This window comes from Sciurus carolinensis, chromosome 11 (genome assembly GCF_902686445.1).
Source record: "Sciurus carolinensis chromosome 11, mSciCar1.2, whole genome shotgun sequence".
Lineage (NCBI taxonomy): Eukaryota > Metazoa > Chordata > Mammalia > Rodentia > Sciuridae > Sciurus > Sciurus carolinensis.
Genome location: NC_062223.1, coordinates 22,237,881 through 22,255,607, shown reverse-complemented (window position 1 = coordinate 22,255,607; position 17,727 = coordinate 22,237,881). Strand labels below are relative to the sequence as shown.

General features: G+C 36.8%; 2 pseudogenes; one reads left to right on the top strand and one right to left on the bottom strand.

Moving 5' to 3' along the window:
- The first annotated feature begins 6,031 nt into the window (after positions 1-6,031).
- On the top strand, positions 6,032-9,086 carry LOC124959180 (olfactory receptor 5L1-like; annotated as a pseudogene).
- A 3,586-nt stretch (positions 9,087-12,672) lies between these two features.
- Positions 12,673-16,063, bottom strand: LOC124959179 (uncharacterized; annotated as a pseudogene).
- Between the last annotated feature and the right edge of the window lie 1,664 nt (positions 16,064-17,727).

Sequence of the window (17,727 nt, the reverse complement as noted above, 5' to 3'; positions counted from 1 at the left end):
CTGAAAAACAGAAAATCTGCAGATATAATAGAGTACCATTTGTACATCAAGTAATATTTCAATCAGGTTAAATGTATCTGTCTCCTCAAACTTTTGCTATTTCTTAATATTGAACTATTCAAAATTCTTTATTCTACAGAAAAAAACAAGTGATCATTAGAAATATGATAAACACCTCTGCACCAACAAATTAGAAAGCCTAGAATAAATGGATAAATTTCTGAACACATATAACTACCCAAAACTGAACCATTAGTACATAGAAAACCTGAACAGAACATTAGTAATTCTGTCAGTAATACAAACTTCCTCAGCAAAGATTGTGTCAGCAATACAAACTTCCTCAACAAAGTAACACTCAGGATCAAATAGATGACTTCATAGGTGAATTGTACCAGATATGATCAGAATGCTACCAGAATGAGTAGACACATAAGGAGCACCACAGAGACCACAAACATACATCCATGTACTTACAGCTGATGGACTTTTGGCAAAGATCGAAAAAAAAAAAAAAACTTGGAGAAAGGAAATCTTTAATACATGGTGTGCTGGGGTCACTAGATATCACGTGCAGAAACAAAAAAATTAAATCCGATTCCAATCATTCACCATATACCAACATCAATTGAAAATTCATTAATATCTTAAACAAAGATCACAAATTATGAAAGTAGTAGAAGGAAACTTAGAGACATGCATCAGGACATTGACCTGGTGGAAGGTTTTTTGGGTATGACCCCTAAAGCACAGGCAAGACAAGGAAAAAAATTGACCAGTGTGATAACATACAGAAAAATACATCTGTAGAGCAAAGGAAATGACCAACAGAGTAAAGAGACAACCTACCACATGGAAAAAATAAGGACTAACTATCCCTCCAAAAAGGGATTAATATTCACAGTGTTTGAGGGACTAGAACAACTCATCAAACCCCAGAAATGGTGCAATAAACTCTGGGCAAATAATCTGAAGAGCTCAATAATATTATCAGAAAATATAAATTAAAACCACAGTGATGTGTTATCTTACCCCATTTAGAATAGCAGTTACCTAAATGAGGAGAAGTAACAAATGTTAATGAGCCTAAGAAGTAAGAATACTTACACACTTTTGGTGGAATCAAAATCAATATAGCGCATTATGGAAATTATCATAGAGTTTTCTAAAAAGACCAGAAATATAACTACCATATGATTGAGTAATCCCACTATTGGACAGTTACATCAGAAACTGAAGTGAGTATGTGGAAGTGACCTCTGCACTCACATATTTCCTGCAGCACCATGTACAATAGTCAAGATATGGAATCAAACTAAGTATCCATTGATGGATGGGGGGATGTAAAGAAAACAATGGAGTAATATTACTCATAAAAAGAATGAATTTCTCAAATTTGCAGCAGCATGGATGGAAGAGAAAAATAAACTAAGTGAAATAAACTGGTACAGAAAACGTACTACAGGTTCTTACCTATATGTTAAAACTAAAGAATTGATGCTGTAGAAAGAATAGTCATGCTATGTGAAATAAGCCAATCCCAAAAAACCAAAGTCCTAATGCTTACCCTGATAATTGGATGATGATGTATAATGGGGTGGAAGGGTGGGGGCTCAGAGAAGAATGGAGGAACTTTAGACTGATTCTCTGGGCTGGACTTATTTCACTTAGCATGATAGTCTTCACTTCTATTCATTTACTGACCAATTCCATGAAGCCATTCTTCTTTATGACTGAATAATACTCCATTGTGTATATGTACCACACTTTATCGATTCATCTGTTGAAGAGCTCCTAGGTTGATTCCATAGCTTGGCTATGGTGAATGGTGCTGCTAGAAACATTGATGTGATGCTGTGTCACAATAGTATGCTGATTTTAAATCCTCTGGATACATACCGAGGAGTGGGAAAGATGGGTCAAATGGTGGTTCCATTCCTAGCTTTTTTTAGAAGTCTTCATAGTTATTTCCGAGTGTATGTGTACTAATTTACAGTTCTACCAACAATGTATGAGTGTACCTTTATCCCCATATCCTCATCAACATTTATTATTATTTGTATTCTTGAAAATTGTCATTCTGCCTAGAGTGAGATGAATTCTCAGTGTGGATTTGATTTGTATTTTCCTGCTTGCTAGAAATTTTGATTTTGTTTCAGGTATTTGTGTGACATCTGCATTTTCTCTTTTGAGAAGTGTGTGTTTAGTTCTTTTGCCCATTTATTAATTGAACTATTTTGGTAGTTTTAGAACTAGGCTTTTCTGGTTTCCTTATGTACTCTAAATATTAATCCCTTGAGGAGCAGCAGGTAGCAAAGATTTTCTCCCACTCCACAATCTCTCTCTCCATACTCTTACTTGTTTTTTTTTGCTGTGAAGAAAAACATTTTAGTTTTATTCCATTTCATTAATTGAGTTTTGATTCTATTTTTTGCACTGTAAGAATCTCATTAAAGAAGTTGATGACTGTTCCAATATGTTGGATCAGTGAGCCTACATTTCTCTTCAAGCAATAACAATCACCCAACTTTCACAAATGCTTCACGTGTCTTTAAGTAAAAGGTTTTGAAAAGCAAATAGCTTTCTGTGTGGCATTTGTTAGATGAATTAGGCATCATAGCCAAACATGGTCTTTACAGGTGTTCTTTTAACTTTGCTCTCAATTAACCTCCTCTTCAGTAGTAATTAATCATGTGACAAATGTTTTTGGGTTTACCAGGAGCACACTGAATTGGTATTAAGCAAATATTTTCATCTGTATAATTTATATCTAATTTCAAAATAGTCCCCCATGAACTAGAATACATGTAAAATGTTCTTTTCCATGAAAATACATTCGTGTACACCAGAGGAAAAAAAGACTTGAATTGTCATGATGAAAGAATTTCAGCTAATGAATAACATTTCAAGTTGCCCTTTTGCCTTAGGTTTTGGCTGTTGGTTGTTGTTCTTTTCATATTAGAATAATTCCCAGAGGAAGATGTTAATGAATAAAGAAAGTCCTTGAATTTGAAGAATAGGAGAAAAGGTATTGTGGGAATGATAGCTTTGAAAGGAAACCCAAGATATCTTAAATTCAGAAAATCTTCAGATCAATCTAGGGATAGTTTTTTGAGAATTTAGGAAAGGCTTATCTGTACCTACTTACTTTCATGAAATGTTTAAATTTTGTTGTATCGAGGGGTGCACAGACTGTAGTTTGAACATTGAGTTCTCCGTCATGGAGAGCTGGTGAGGCTCCCAGGACAACAGCCTCTGGCATTGCACAGGGACTCTGCTCTCCCGAAGCCCTTGCAACTATGCTCTTCCCACAGTCCTGTGGTGGTGCAGACTGACAAGCAGCATGTGGCCCATTTCCACCAGGAATTCCCCGTGTGACTTTTGGAAAATTATACTTGCCTATGCCTCAGTCACTTCATTTGCAAGAGACATAAAATCACTGATATCATTTTTTTTATAGAGAAGAAATATGTTGGATTTAGAAAAGTACCTGGAATGTAGGAATTGCTCAGTAAATGTGAGAAATGGCTATTATTCTCACTAATGAATGTTCATTGTCCCCATTCTTTCTGTGGAGAATGATGTATCTTCAGACTCTATACTTTGCAGGAAGAAACTGTTGTGTATAAGATAGAAAAAAAACTAGTAAGATGTATTCAATCTAACAAAAAGGCGAAAGACTTCTACAATGAAAACTGAAGAAGATAAATGAAAGAAATTGAAGGAGACCTTAGAAAAGGGAAGGTTCTACCTTGTTCCTGAATGGACAGAATTAATATTATCAAAACAGAAATACTACCAACCAAAAGCACTATACAGATTTAATTCAATTCCTATTACATTTCTGATGACATTCTTTATAGAAATAGAAAAAGCAGTCATGATATTCATTTGGGAAAATAAGAGGCCCAAAATAGCTGAAACGATCCTTAGAGATAAAATTGAAGCAGGAGGCATCACAATACCAGACCTTAAGTTATACTACAGAGCTATAGTAATAAAAATGTCATGGTATTGACACAAGAACAAACATGAAGATAAAGACCAATGAAACAGAATAGAAGACACAGAGACATACCCACATCAATAGAGTTATTTCATACTAGACAAAGGCACTGTGAATATTCATTGGAGAAAAGATAACCTCTTCAACAAATGGTGCAGGGATAACTGGAAATTCATATGTAGCAAAATGAAATTAAACCCCTGTCTCTCACCCTGCACAAAACTCAACTTAAAATTGATCAAGGACTTTGGAATTAGACCAGAGACCCTGCACCTTATAGGAAAACAATCAAGAATGTGAAGAGAGAGCCTACAAAATGGAACAAAATCTTTATCACCTGTACCTCAGAAAAGCAATCTCCAGGATATACAAAGAACTAAAGAAACTAAAGACCAAAGAAACAAATAACCAAGTGAATAAATGAGCAAAGGAACTGGTCAGGCATCTCATAGAAGAAGAAATAGGAATGATCATAAGAAATGTGAAAAAATGTTCAACATCTCTAGCAATTAAGAGAAATGCAAATTAAAACTACACTGAGATTCTATCTCACTCAAGTCAGAACAGTAAATAAAAATGCAAGTAATAATAAGTGCTAGTGAGAATGTGGGGAGAAGTTACTCTCATACAGCTGGTGGGACTGCACTTTGGTGTCACCACTATGGAAAGCAGTATGGAGATTCCTTAGTAAACCTGGAATGAAGCCACAGTTCTCTCCAGTTATCCCACTCCTTGGTCTATACCCAAAGGACTTAAAATCAACATACTACAGTGATACAGTCACAGGAATGTTTATTGAAGCTCACTTCACAGTAGCCAAGCTATGGAATCAATGTAGGTGTCCTTCAATGGATGAATGGATAAAGAAAATGTATTATATACACACAGTGGAATATTACTCAGTCATAAAGAAGAATGAAATTATGGCATTTGCCAGTAAGTGGATGGAACTACATAATATTATACCAAGTGAAATAAGCCAATCCCCAAACAAAAAGGTCAAATATTCAACCACAAAATGGGGTGGAGGGGAAGAACAGAAGTCCACTGGATTAGACAAAGGGAACCAAAGGGAAAGGAGTGGGGAGGGAAATAGGAAGGACAGAGAATTAATCAGGCATAAATTTCTTAGACTTATATTTGAATATATGACTAGTAAAATCTACATCATGTACATCCACAAAAATAGAATCCTAATTATGTAGTATAATATGCCAAAACACATTCTACCATAATGTATAACTAAAAAGAGCAAATATAATTCAAAAAAATTAAAATAAATAGATTTATTCATACAGTTCATAATGCCAAGGTTAGATCTCAAAGATGCAATGGCTGTAGGGGTGCAGTGTTTCAAATTCATCAGAAACTCTGAATGGATGATGTTAATCTATAATAACATATGAAAAAAACAGAACTCTAAAGTGTACTACATTATTTATTTTCCCCATTTATATTCCACAGTGGAAAAAATTGTTTGAATCTCAAGAGTTTTCCTGATTTTTTGTGGATGTTCCACAGAGATCAGTAATTGTGTTGAGAAGCTTAGGGAACATGTATCCCAGAGAAACATCCAGAACCATTAAGTCTATGACATTTTCCATCATAACATCTTCAGAAACAGGCAAAGCAATTGAATATCTACTCCTCGGTGGGTTGGAATACATGCTCATTACTTTGCCGGGTGTGGACATGAATAATATTTTCTGGGAAATAGAAACTTGATTTCTTTTATGATAGAAGAATGATGTGTAAAGGAGGAAAATAGTATTACAGATTTTGTTTTAAATCTGTGTACTATTCCCTTCTCCTCTGAAGAATCCTTTGAGAGATGCCAAGTTTTAATCATTCCTTTAAGAAAATATACTTCTCCTTTTGAGGTAAAGGACATTTTCAATGGGAAATGGGAACACTTTAATCTGCAGAAGCACATATCTCATAAGAAATGCCAGCAAGAGAGGAAAATCAATGTGAACAAGGGGGATAAATGCCTTTTCCACCCTCCCTTCACATCTCTCTTACAACATGTCCATCTGTGCAACCTGGTCAAGTCTGCATGGAGAGGATCCTGATGGTCACCCCAATGCTGAGGGTGGCAATGAGACACCCATGAGAACTTCCATGGAGGGACATATACAAGTGAATCATCCCTGAAGCAGGAAAGGGAAGACTTACATTAGTTCTGTATAAAGCACATTAGAATATCTCTTATCGGCAGGTTTCTCAACTGTGGAATGACTTACAGTATCATCCTGGTGGAGTTTGGCTGTGTTGGAGGTGGGGGTGAGGGAGAGGGGTGGTCATGTACCTTGTAGAGTGTTTAGCAGGGTCCTTACTAGATGTCAGCAGCACATGCCACCTGCTATGGTGACAACCAAAATGTCACCAACCAAAGTCACATAGTAGTTTCATTCATTCCTAGTGTAAAAGCAGTGCTCTGTGAGCAAACAATCACCTGATTTATTTGTTCAAACTTGAAAACAGGAAAACATTTTCAAATTTATGTGTTACTTTGCACTGAGAGAAAGACAATCACTTTTCCTGGTCATTTAGAGAAAGAAAGGCATATGATTACATATACATAATATTACAGCTGTCCCTCAGTTTTATTGTTCACAAAGTATTAATTTATCAGGGTCAATTATTATGTCATTAAATTATTTGACATGGTCATTTAAAGAGAAGTGTATTTTCTCAGATATGTGTGTGTGTGTGTGTGTGTGTATATATATATATATATATATATATATATATATATTATGATTTTGAACATTTCCTTCTACCTGACTGTTCATTCCTAAAATTTTTGTATCATAAGCAATGCTGTGATGCTTTGGTCATTTTTCTCAATTACGTCTTGTACAATTCTTTGAAAAGTTCTTGATATACAGTCCAAAGAGTAAAATTAGTTATCAAAAACATCTTTTGAAGGTGGAAAATGCATCAATATAGGAAGACTGTTCTCAAGAGTACTAATTCCCTGAACCATGACCAACATTAGACAATCTTATTAAACTGAAACACTAGGCTAATTTTTGAAAAATGAATGATGATAGGGAGTATAATAACTAACTACTTTCCCATATAAAATAAATCAATAAAACATAAACTCTTGTGGGTTAATAGTCACAAAGAAGCCTATCTCGTCAGCTGTCAGAGTGGAAACTCAGAAAATGTTACCCTAGATTATAAAATTTATTTCCTACAATCACAATATTTAAAGCATTGATCATAGAATAAGCTAGGTAAAATGGCTTTGAATATTATACAGAAAAAAAGTTCGATCAAATAAAATGATAACATGATCCCTCATGACTCAATACCAAGTTAGAAATTTTGAAAACTAATCAAAGCATATATAAAAGTTTTTATAAATATTAATGATTTCATGTGATCTCAGAATTAAACTAAAGACGCTATGAATCTCCATTATGCTGTGCTTAACTTTTGATAAATTTCATATGAAAGATGCTTTATTTCATTGTGGATAATATTAACTATACTATTGCTTCTGTTTTTTAAAATTATCTATGTATTTATTTTTTCATTTATTTATTTATACCAGCCTAAACTAAATTTGGATCACATAATAAAGTATAAATTTTAACGCAGCCACATCAATGTTTATAGAAGCTCAATTCACAATAGCTAGATTGTGGAACCAACCTAGATGTCCTTCAACAGATGAATGGATAAAGAAACTGTGGTGTATATACACAATGGAATATTATTTAGACATAAAGAAGAACAATATTATGGCACTTGCAAATAAATGGATGCAATTGGAGACTATCATGCTAAGTGAAATAAGTCAATCCCCAAAAAAACCAAAGGCTGAATGTTTTCCATGATAAGTGAATGATGAAAAATAATGGGGTTGAGGGGTTGAGGAATGAGAGAAGAATGGAGCAACTTTAGATTATGTAGAAGGAAATCAGGGGTGGGTATGAAAAATGGTGGAACGAGACAGATATCATTACCCTATGTACATGTATGAATACATGAATGGTATGAATCTACAATGTGTACAACCATAGAAACTAAATGATGTACCCCATTTGTATACAATGAATCAAAATGCAGTCTGAAAAATAAATTAATAAATATATAAATAAATAATTTTTAGGTTTTCTTTTCCTTAGACACATCTAAAGTGGGTACATGACTGAAGAAACTCAGCACTGTGACACAGTTCATTCTCCTGGGATTGTCAGATGTCCCCAAGCTGAGAGTCCCTCTCTTCCTGGTGTTCTTTCTCATCTATGGAGCCACAGTTCTGCCCAACCTGGGCATGGTCGCACTGATCCAGCTCAGCCCTCACCTGCACACTCCCATGTACTTTTTCCTCAGTCACTTGTCCTTTGTGGACTTCTGCTACTCCTCAGTCACAGTGCCCCAAATGCTGGCCAACATCTTTACCAAGGACAAGCCATCTCCTTCCCAGCCTGCATGGTACAATTCTATTTGTTTTTCACTTGTGTGGTCACAGAGATCTTCCTGCTGGCAGTGATGGCCTATGACCGCTTTGTGGCCATCTGCAACCCATTGCTGTACATGGTCATCATGTCCCAGAAGCTCTGTGCAGAGCTAGTCTCTGGCTGTTACCTCTTAGCATCAGTGTCTGCTCTCGTTCACTTGTGCTTAACTCTTGAGATCCCAGGTTATAAGTCAAATGTGATTAACCACTTCTTCTGTGATCTCCCCCCACTCTTAAATCTGCTTGCTCTGATGTCACTGTGAATGAAGTGCTGCTCTTCATTGTGGTCAATTTCAATGAGGTCATTACCATCACCATCATCCTCACCTCCTACCTGTTCATCCTCATCACCATCCTGAAGATGCGCTCTGCAGAGGGGAGGCGCAAAACTTTTTCCACCTGTGCCTCCCACCTCACAGCCATAGTCGTCTTCCATGGAACAATTCTGTTTATTTATTGCCAGCCCAATTCTGGCACTAGTCTGGACATTGACAAAGTGACCACAGTCTTCTACACTGTGGTGATTCCCGTGCTGAACCCCTGATCTACAGCCTGAGGAACAAGGATGTGAATGAAGCTCCTCAGAAAAGCTCTCAGCTCTAATACACATTCCTAGAGAATGTGAGCTTGGCAGGACTCAGGCTGCAAAGCAGAGGTAACTGGAGGGGTGATACGTGGGCTGTAGCATTGGAGTGGAGAGAAGAGGAATGAGTTAAACAGTCATGAGTGAGTCTTTCTGATTTATTTATATTTGTGTCTTTTTAATTTACAACTGTGGCCTTAAATATTCTTCAAAAAATTTAGCCCCTTTTTTAAATTTTAAAATAATCAGTAATGTTAAAATGAATATGGTTAATGGCCTACTAAGACACACATATTGTGTTTGGTATAAAATCTTTGCAAGTTAAAGATGAACATAAGAATCACAATATTATATCAGTTTCCATGATTCATGAATCTATGATTCTTGTCAGAAAAGAATCTCTGTAATTTTATAATGAAGATGATAGCATTGAGAGTGTGCCCATAGAATGACAAATCTATATGTACATACTCAATCATGTATGTTTTTGTTTTGTTTTGTTATTTTATATATATATATATATATATATATGTATTATTTACTATTTTTTCCTTTTTACTTCAGTCATCCAGATGTTCAGTATTGTTTGAACCCAAGATAATATCTCATTTCATGTAGAATATAGTAATAATTTCACAAATAATTTAGGAATATTGAATTATAGAGCCTGAAAGCATCAACTTAGATTGATCCCTAGTAGATAATTAATCCTTCTATATCTGTCTCTCTCTCTCTCCCTCATACATATTTGTAACCATTTAGAAAACATTATTATGGGCAACAAAATTTCTGAATTGTCTTTTTTTTTTCACTGCATGATTTCTCTTTTTGTTCGTACTAACACTGCAATTCATTGTAGATGAAATGATTGATGAAACAAGTGCATTTCTAACCTCTGTTCAAGTTCTTTGCTTGTATCTTTGGTCTGATAAAATATTCTTTGTTTGCAAATTTCATTTAGCATAGAAAGGGTGATTTAGAATGTGGGAAGGAGGCAAAGCAAAGGCACAAATAACTGAAACATAAATTTGCAGATCTGGTGTTCATGTTCACCTATATTTCATGTGTTAGGTTCAATAAAATTATGCATTCAAATAATTCACCAGGAAAATAGGGAAACTGTTTTTCTAAATCATATCTACTCATTCATTTTTGATTGATGTATACCACTGACACTTTGTAGCTGCATTAATATTTTAGTTTCTAAATTGTATTCACTTGTTTCAATGAAGTTTGTGTCCTTTATCTATAATAACGTTTGAAATACAATATGCTTGAGTTCATGAAAGCCTGACTTGGTACTTTGACTCTGAGTTTTTAGTTTGTCAAAATTTAACTTCTTCAATCCTCAGTTTCTTCCATCCTAATTTTGACTAATATTATTGACCTCACAGTATTTCATCAAATTTAATTTTGATAATGCGTGTTTACTCACAAAATTCTGGAAAATATATAAGGTGTGTATCAATGCTGTCATCGAGGTATTTCTGATGCTATTTAACTTTCTATCTTTTTAACTACCTCTGGCATATGGTAAATGTTCTTAGTTTTCTTTTTATTCAATGGATGGCAGGGTTAACAGTAGAGGTTGAACTGTATGAATGTTGAGAAGCAATGGGTGTGAACTTTTTTAATTCATCAAAAATTGGCTAATGTTAAAATGAAGGTTATTTGTATGAAGTAAACAATGTACAAAAGTTCAACAACATTTTCATATTACATATGTAACTATACTCCTCCCATAATGGGCAAAGAAGAAGAAAATAAGTTATCAGGAAACAGATCAGAGGCTCAGGTGTGCTTGCTGTCTGGCATTGCATGGCAACTGTATAAACATTATTTAAGTTTAACTCCTAGAAGGTATACACACAGAATGTTAGTAAATAAAAGCACTAGTCAAGACACTGATGAACCCACTAACTGGGAGGAGGCAAGAGCACAAGCCAATCAGGTGACCTGAATGAGAGGAAGAGCGTCTGCTCCTACCATTCCATGACAAGATGGAAAAAGAGCCCTCCACTCCTCTGCCTGACCTCAACCCAGGAAAGCAGGAAGAAAGTGGAGAGCAGTCTCTTGAAGCAGGTGTGGAGCAAGTCCCTGTTCCTGTGAAGAGCACCATGTGGTGGCCACACCCGAGAGGAGTCATCATACCATTTCAGAAAACTGCAGAGAAGTCTAAATCTCTCGATCAACATCATCAATCAAAAAAGGCTTAAAACTTTGTTTGACATGTAAAATAAGTACAATAGAATATCATTTAACATCTAGAAGGAATTACAAAATAGCTCACAGAAACAAATAGAAAGTAAAATCAGGTTTCATAGAGTCAGCTATGTGCAAAGTTAAATGTATTAGCTCTTTGGATACATTATGCAAATTAGATGAAAGAATAGAGAACAGTGAGTTCATCCATGAATCTAGAGAAAACCAATATTGTATTCTTCTCTAATTCCACTAGAATGGAAACAAACCATAAATGATTCCATTACGTGAGACCTACTAATATAGAATGGCTCACTGTGAATTGTTTTATGTTTTAGTTGTTTTAAATCTATCCCTCCCTCTCTCTCTCTCTCCCTCACCTTTTTCTCTCCCTCTCTCAGTCTCTCTGTCTCTCAGTCTCTCTGTCTCTCTCTGTCTCTCTCTCTCTCAGTCTCTATCTCTTTCTATCTCTCTCCCCCCCACACACACACACCACACATCCCTGGTCAAATATTATTTATGAAAATATAACCACATCAGTACACACACTGACTGTGTAAAAGGAATAAGGTATGTAGGTATTTGTTCACCTCAGTTTTGAAAAATTGTATCTGTTTTCCATGATTTTCTAATGACGAGAAATGACCTACGTACTTTTATTTATATTCCAATTTCTATTTGTCTGTATACATGAATATGTAAGTGTGCATGTGTGCAAGTGTGGGTATGTGGTTTCCAATACACTTGATGCTTTTGAAACCCACCACATGCATATTACAACTATTTTTTAAACCAATGAATTCATTGAAATTGCAACTTAGTACAAATTTTAGTTATTTTACCTGTAATGATATTTATTTAAACTAATATATGTAAAATATTGTAACATCAACATAAAATCAGAAAATAAATTTACAATACTTTACATTCTCTTTTGCTTACTAAGTTTTAAAAAGTGTGAAGTTCACACATGCAGTACACCTGAATTCAGAGTTGTCACATTTCAAGATCTCAAAAGCCACCTGTGGCGAGTGCTACCATATGGGACAGAGTAAACTTAGAATTTTCCCCCTGTGACTTCTACTGCTGTCCTCTCTCAACCCTATGGACTCCCTGCTTTCTTTCTTTCTTTTTCTTTCTTTCTTTCTTTCTTTTTGAGGAGATAAAAGAATTTTATTGCCCATCTATGTTATACAAAAATCTAGAAATAATAAATTTGTACAGGAAAACTCCCAAATGAATAGTAAATGAGAGCATAACAGCAATAATTTAAATTTTCTTATTATTTTACCCATGATGTTACAATTATAAGCACTTTGAAGCACACAGTCTGCAGTCAGAGTAGATTTTGTTCATTGGTCAAAGCTCACAATAAAATTAAAGCCTTCAGTGTCTCTGATTGCTCTACTGGCTCTTGACGAAACTTTTGAGGTCTCAAGAAAAGTAATGTACTCCTGGTGCTCCAGAGTTGTGCTGGGTTCCACCAACTCATCTGCAAAAGTGTCGTCCACCTCTCAGTCTGCAAGGAAACCCATAGGTGGTCATACCAGGCCCAGTTCAGGGACTCTGTGTCCAGTGTATAATTAGAGTCCTTCCATTCAGACTCGCCGGTGGCCTTAAAGCTAACTTTCTTAACACAGAAAATGTTGCTCTCATCTTCCTCCTCTTGTCCAATCTCCTCCTGTGACGTCCAGTACAAGGGACTTCTTTCCATCACTCTTCCTAACTTCAACCACGAAATTGCAAGTGGATGTCAGTTTGGGCTCCGGTTCCTCTATTTCATCCGTCAGGCATTCAACAAAAGCTTTTTCTCCATCCACGTGCAGCGCGCAGCAGCCTCAGCAGCAGCCGCAGGGTCCCGGACATTGCAGAAGGCCGGGCCACCGCGTCCAAGATGGAACCTGGCTCCATGGACAGCAGTACAAAGGACCAAACGCACAGTCGCAGTGCCGACTGCAGCAGCTGCCACAGCAGAGGGGTGGCGCCCAACGCTGGGGAACTTCGGTGCAGCAGAGGCAGCATCCTGCAAGAGGTTGCAGAGGCCTAGGAGTGGAAAGTACAGCCCCGCTAGCGCCACCTGAAGCCCCTCTCTCTACTGGCAGTGTTTCTTTGTTCCTTAGCTGGGGCAGTGCATGCTTTTGTGCAGCCCTCTACTAAATAAATTTCAGTTATTATTTAATGAGGGGGAAAAAATAAACAGAACTCAGTAACTAAAAAGTATTTCTTGCCATTCTGCAAGCTGACTGGTTAGATCTTCTGCCAGTATCACTAGGGTGCCTGCACAGTGCAGCACTTATGGGAACACAACCTGTGCTCACACTTTGTCACCCCAAGATGGCATCTGCTCATGTCAGGTGAACTGGTGCTGGCTGTTGGCGGTGCTGCCTCTGTGCTCTCCAGCAGCCACTTACCTGCTTGTAAGTTCCACTGGCCTCCTTATGTGGCACTCTCAGAGTTTAAAGAGAGTGAAAGTAGAAGCCACAAGACATCCTGCTGCTTCCCTCCGGAATCTTGCAAGGTACTTGTACTGCACTTTCTTGGTCAAGGAAGTCACAATTCTGATTTAATGCTTCCATTGCTTACTGTGTTCCCCAGAAGGAGCGTATCCCTGGAGAGAAGAGACCTCCTAACTACTGGAGTTCATGGCTTCACTCACAGGAAGCAATTTTCAGCAGCTGGATCAGCAATAGGTAGAAGAGCCACTTCCTTTACACTCCAGGCTCATATATCCTGGTCTCATAAAATATTACAGAAACCACAATGCATTTTGGTGGCAGAGTCTATATATTTTGCCTATAAAGCACATTCCAGAGGATAGTATTCTGGATTTTTTTATTCCATCCTTCTAAAATATTACCATGGATCTTGTCTCAGCCAATTTTGAAAAGATGACCCCCATTTTAGATTTCTGGCTCTTAAGGTAACTATTTTTTCTTTCACTGCTGTCCTTCAGGACCATCCCAGAGCAGGATGATGGTGCTGCAGCAGTCGACCTTTATGTTGTGCCAGCGTATATCGTGGAGAATCATCTGAAAAGCTCTCAATGCTTCATTCATGATCAAGTTGTTAAGGGAATGAGTTCATGGACTCTTGAGCTAAGGAGTTCAGGCTGAGCAGAAGGAAGCAAGAGTATGAACCCTGGATATTGGTTCCACCTTAATTGTGACTTCAGGAAAGGAGCGCAGTTGACTGCTGCACATACCTAATATGATGGATTGGTAGGGTCACCGACACCCTGTTCAAAATGGGAAGTGAAGTTTGCACGGTAACTTGGGGACCACTTGCCAATCACTGTTTCTAGCACAATCTGTTAAAATGACAAATGCTATTTCTATTTTTTTAAATAGGTATCTCTTTTATTTATTTATTTTGTGGAGCAGGTTTTTTAAATTATTTTTTTTAATTTTTACAGACCGCCTTTTGATTTATTGTACACAAATGGGGTACAACTTTTCGTTACTATGGTTGTGCACAATGTAGATTCATACTATTTGGGTAATCATACATATACATAGGGTAATGATGTCTGTCTCATTCCACCAAATGCTGTTTCTTAAAAGGTGAGTATCACTGTTTTGCCTTAACATTCTTAAAGTCTGATCTGTAATTGATTATGTGGCCTGTGCAAACATACCGATAACATCTATCTGCCATGGACCCTTCAAGGACAATCATATACACTGGTTTATGTGGCCCAAATAATTCAACAGCCAGCATGGTGGACTGAACTTGTTACAGAGTTTTCTCTTGTTATGGGACCCACTCAAAAGGGACCACATTTTGGTGAGTTTTGTAGGTTGGTTAGAATAACCTGCCTGAATCTACTATATGCTTCCTTCCAAATCTAAAGACATACATTGATTTTATGTTTCATCTCTTATTTTAATTTGTTAATTATAGAGGGCATTTTAATTATATATAAACAAAGTATCATAGTTAACATCATGCTGCAATTTTTCTGTGTGATTTCAAAAAAAGTCCAGTTATTCAGGATGGTATAAGAGAGCTGACATTTACATTATTTGACTCTTTGGATGCTTGTAAGGGATAATTTGCTGTTGATTCTCTAGAGTAACAGTCCCCTGAGTTACAGAGTTAGATATAAGATCTTTGGTGTCACAGTTATATTCAGCCTACAGAGAAACAGGAGGGCAGTGTCATGTTTCTCTGTGACAAGTAAGTTTATAAAGGTTTCTTAGGAAATTGGGAAAATATTATTTTCCTAATATTGTAACTGGGATATTTTTTTGACTTTTTCTTTTTATTCAAAGTTGATATCAATGCAATTCAATTCTGATCCACGAAAAAATGTGAAACTCATGTAAATATTTGATTTCAGGTCCATTTACAACTATTTCAGAAAGAAAAGAAAAAACTTGCTATACATGTCTCATATGTACCATAAATCGGTATATAGATTTTTATATGAATGAAAATTAGTTAATTTTGAGAGCTCTCTTCCTGAATACATCTTGAGGTGTTTACAAAATACTCTTTGGTGTCTAAGCTAAAATGGAAGTTAACACCTAGGTCATAGACCCTAATACAGCCTATTCTCCACTTGGGTCAAAAGTCCTTTTGAAGATGGCAGGTTAGAGGGAGGCTGCGTTCCTTGTTTCTCTATAACTCGAGTTTCAACCAGAGGAATATCTGTTTCTCTGTGAGGCAGTCTTTGCTGCTTATCCATCCCCTGCTGTTTACCCCATTTGTCCACTAAGATCACCTGCTGTCTACAAGCATATCGCCTACTTTGTGAGTGCAGATTGCTCACTGACTGACGCCTATCATCCACCATTGGTCCGTCTAACTGCCTCTTGCCTGCCGATTGCTTGGCTTTCACCTAACCATCATCAACCACCTGAGGCTCACCTGCCAATTGTCTGCCAGTAGCCTGCAGACCACAAGCAAAGCACCAGTGGATGACCTGCTGCCCACTGTTGCCTGGAAGTCCATTGTCACAGTACTGCAGGTTTGGTTACACATGGCTGCTGTCATTTTGGGACAACAGTCAGGACCTGCCAGACCCCTGGTCTGATCAACCACCCTCTGCCTCCAGGACTCCCTACCCAAACAGTGGCACAGGACATCAACTCCACACCTACACCTTGCCCTGCAGCTTCCCATTGACCAACAGGTTTGGAAGCCAGTAAAACTGTCTTGAGTTATCCTGGAAGCCAAAGCTGCCATCTTTAGGTGGGGCAAATCCCATTCTGAGATGCCTGCTAGAGACTGGAAACTCATTGTCAGGGACCTCTTATGCATCAGGCTACTGAAGACTGGGAGGTTTGAATAGACTATGACTGTTACAGCGTAGATTTTTTTCTCCTTTTTGAAAATCTTGAAGTTTTTATTTCTTTTTTTTTTTCTTGCTCTCTCTAGTTTCCTTTTGTTTACTGGTTTCCTCACAGTCTCTTTCTTTCTTTTCCCATGTTAACAACCAATTTCTTTTGATTCTGTTTTCATTCTTGTGTGATCTAATACTTCTACATAGTCTTTGCTTATCTCATTAACAGTTACATCCTACACCCCTCCCCATCCTCTTTGTTCTCCATTAGAAACTGTAGACCTCATTGCAAAGCCACTGGTTATACTGTAGATAAAAATCAAACTGTTTCTCTATATTTATTATGATAAAACTGTTAATGTGTTCATAGGGGACGATGTGGTTTGGGCTGCATATTGTCTATACTAGGTACTGCTAATATTGACCTCCTCCTTAAAAAAGAGGTTTTGGAAACCTGCAGAGTCACTATAAACCTATAGAGGGGAAACTGCAATACTCCAGATCCAAACTGCTAGATATGTGAACAACATGAAAAAACAAGGGAAGAAAATGTTCCAAACAAACCAAGATTCTGTATTAATTGAAACCAATGACAGCATGGTAGAAGAAAGTTCAGAAAGGAGTTCAGAATACAAATAATTAAAATGATTCATGAAGCAAAGGATGAGATAAGAGAGCAAATGCAGAAATGAACCATCACACCAATAAAGAATTGAAAGAACAAATGCACAAAGCAAAAGATTGTTTCAACAAAGTGTTCGAGATTCTAAATGAAGGAAACAATAAACCAAATAAAAACTCAAAGGAAAGCATCACCAACAGACTAGATCACTTGGAAGACACAACCTCAGGCAATGAAGAGAAAACATTTAGTCTTGAAAATAAAGTTGACCAAACAGAGAAGATGGTAAGAAATCATGAATGGAAGCTCCAAGAACTATTGGATATCATGAAAAGATCAAATTTAAGAGTTACTGGGATTGAGGCAGGCACAGAGATACAAACCAAAGCAATGAACAACCTATTCAATGAAATAATATCAGAAAATTTCCCATATCTAAAGAATGAAATGGAAAATCAACTACAAGAGGTGTACAGAACTCAAATGTATGAAATTACAACAGAACCACATCAAGGCACATTATACTGAAAATGCCTAACATCAAAAATAAAAA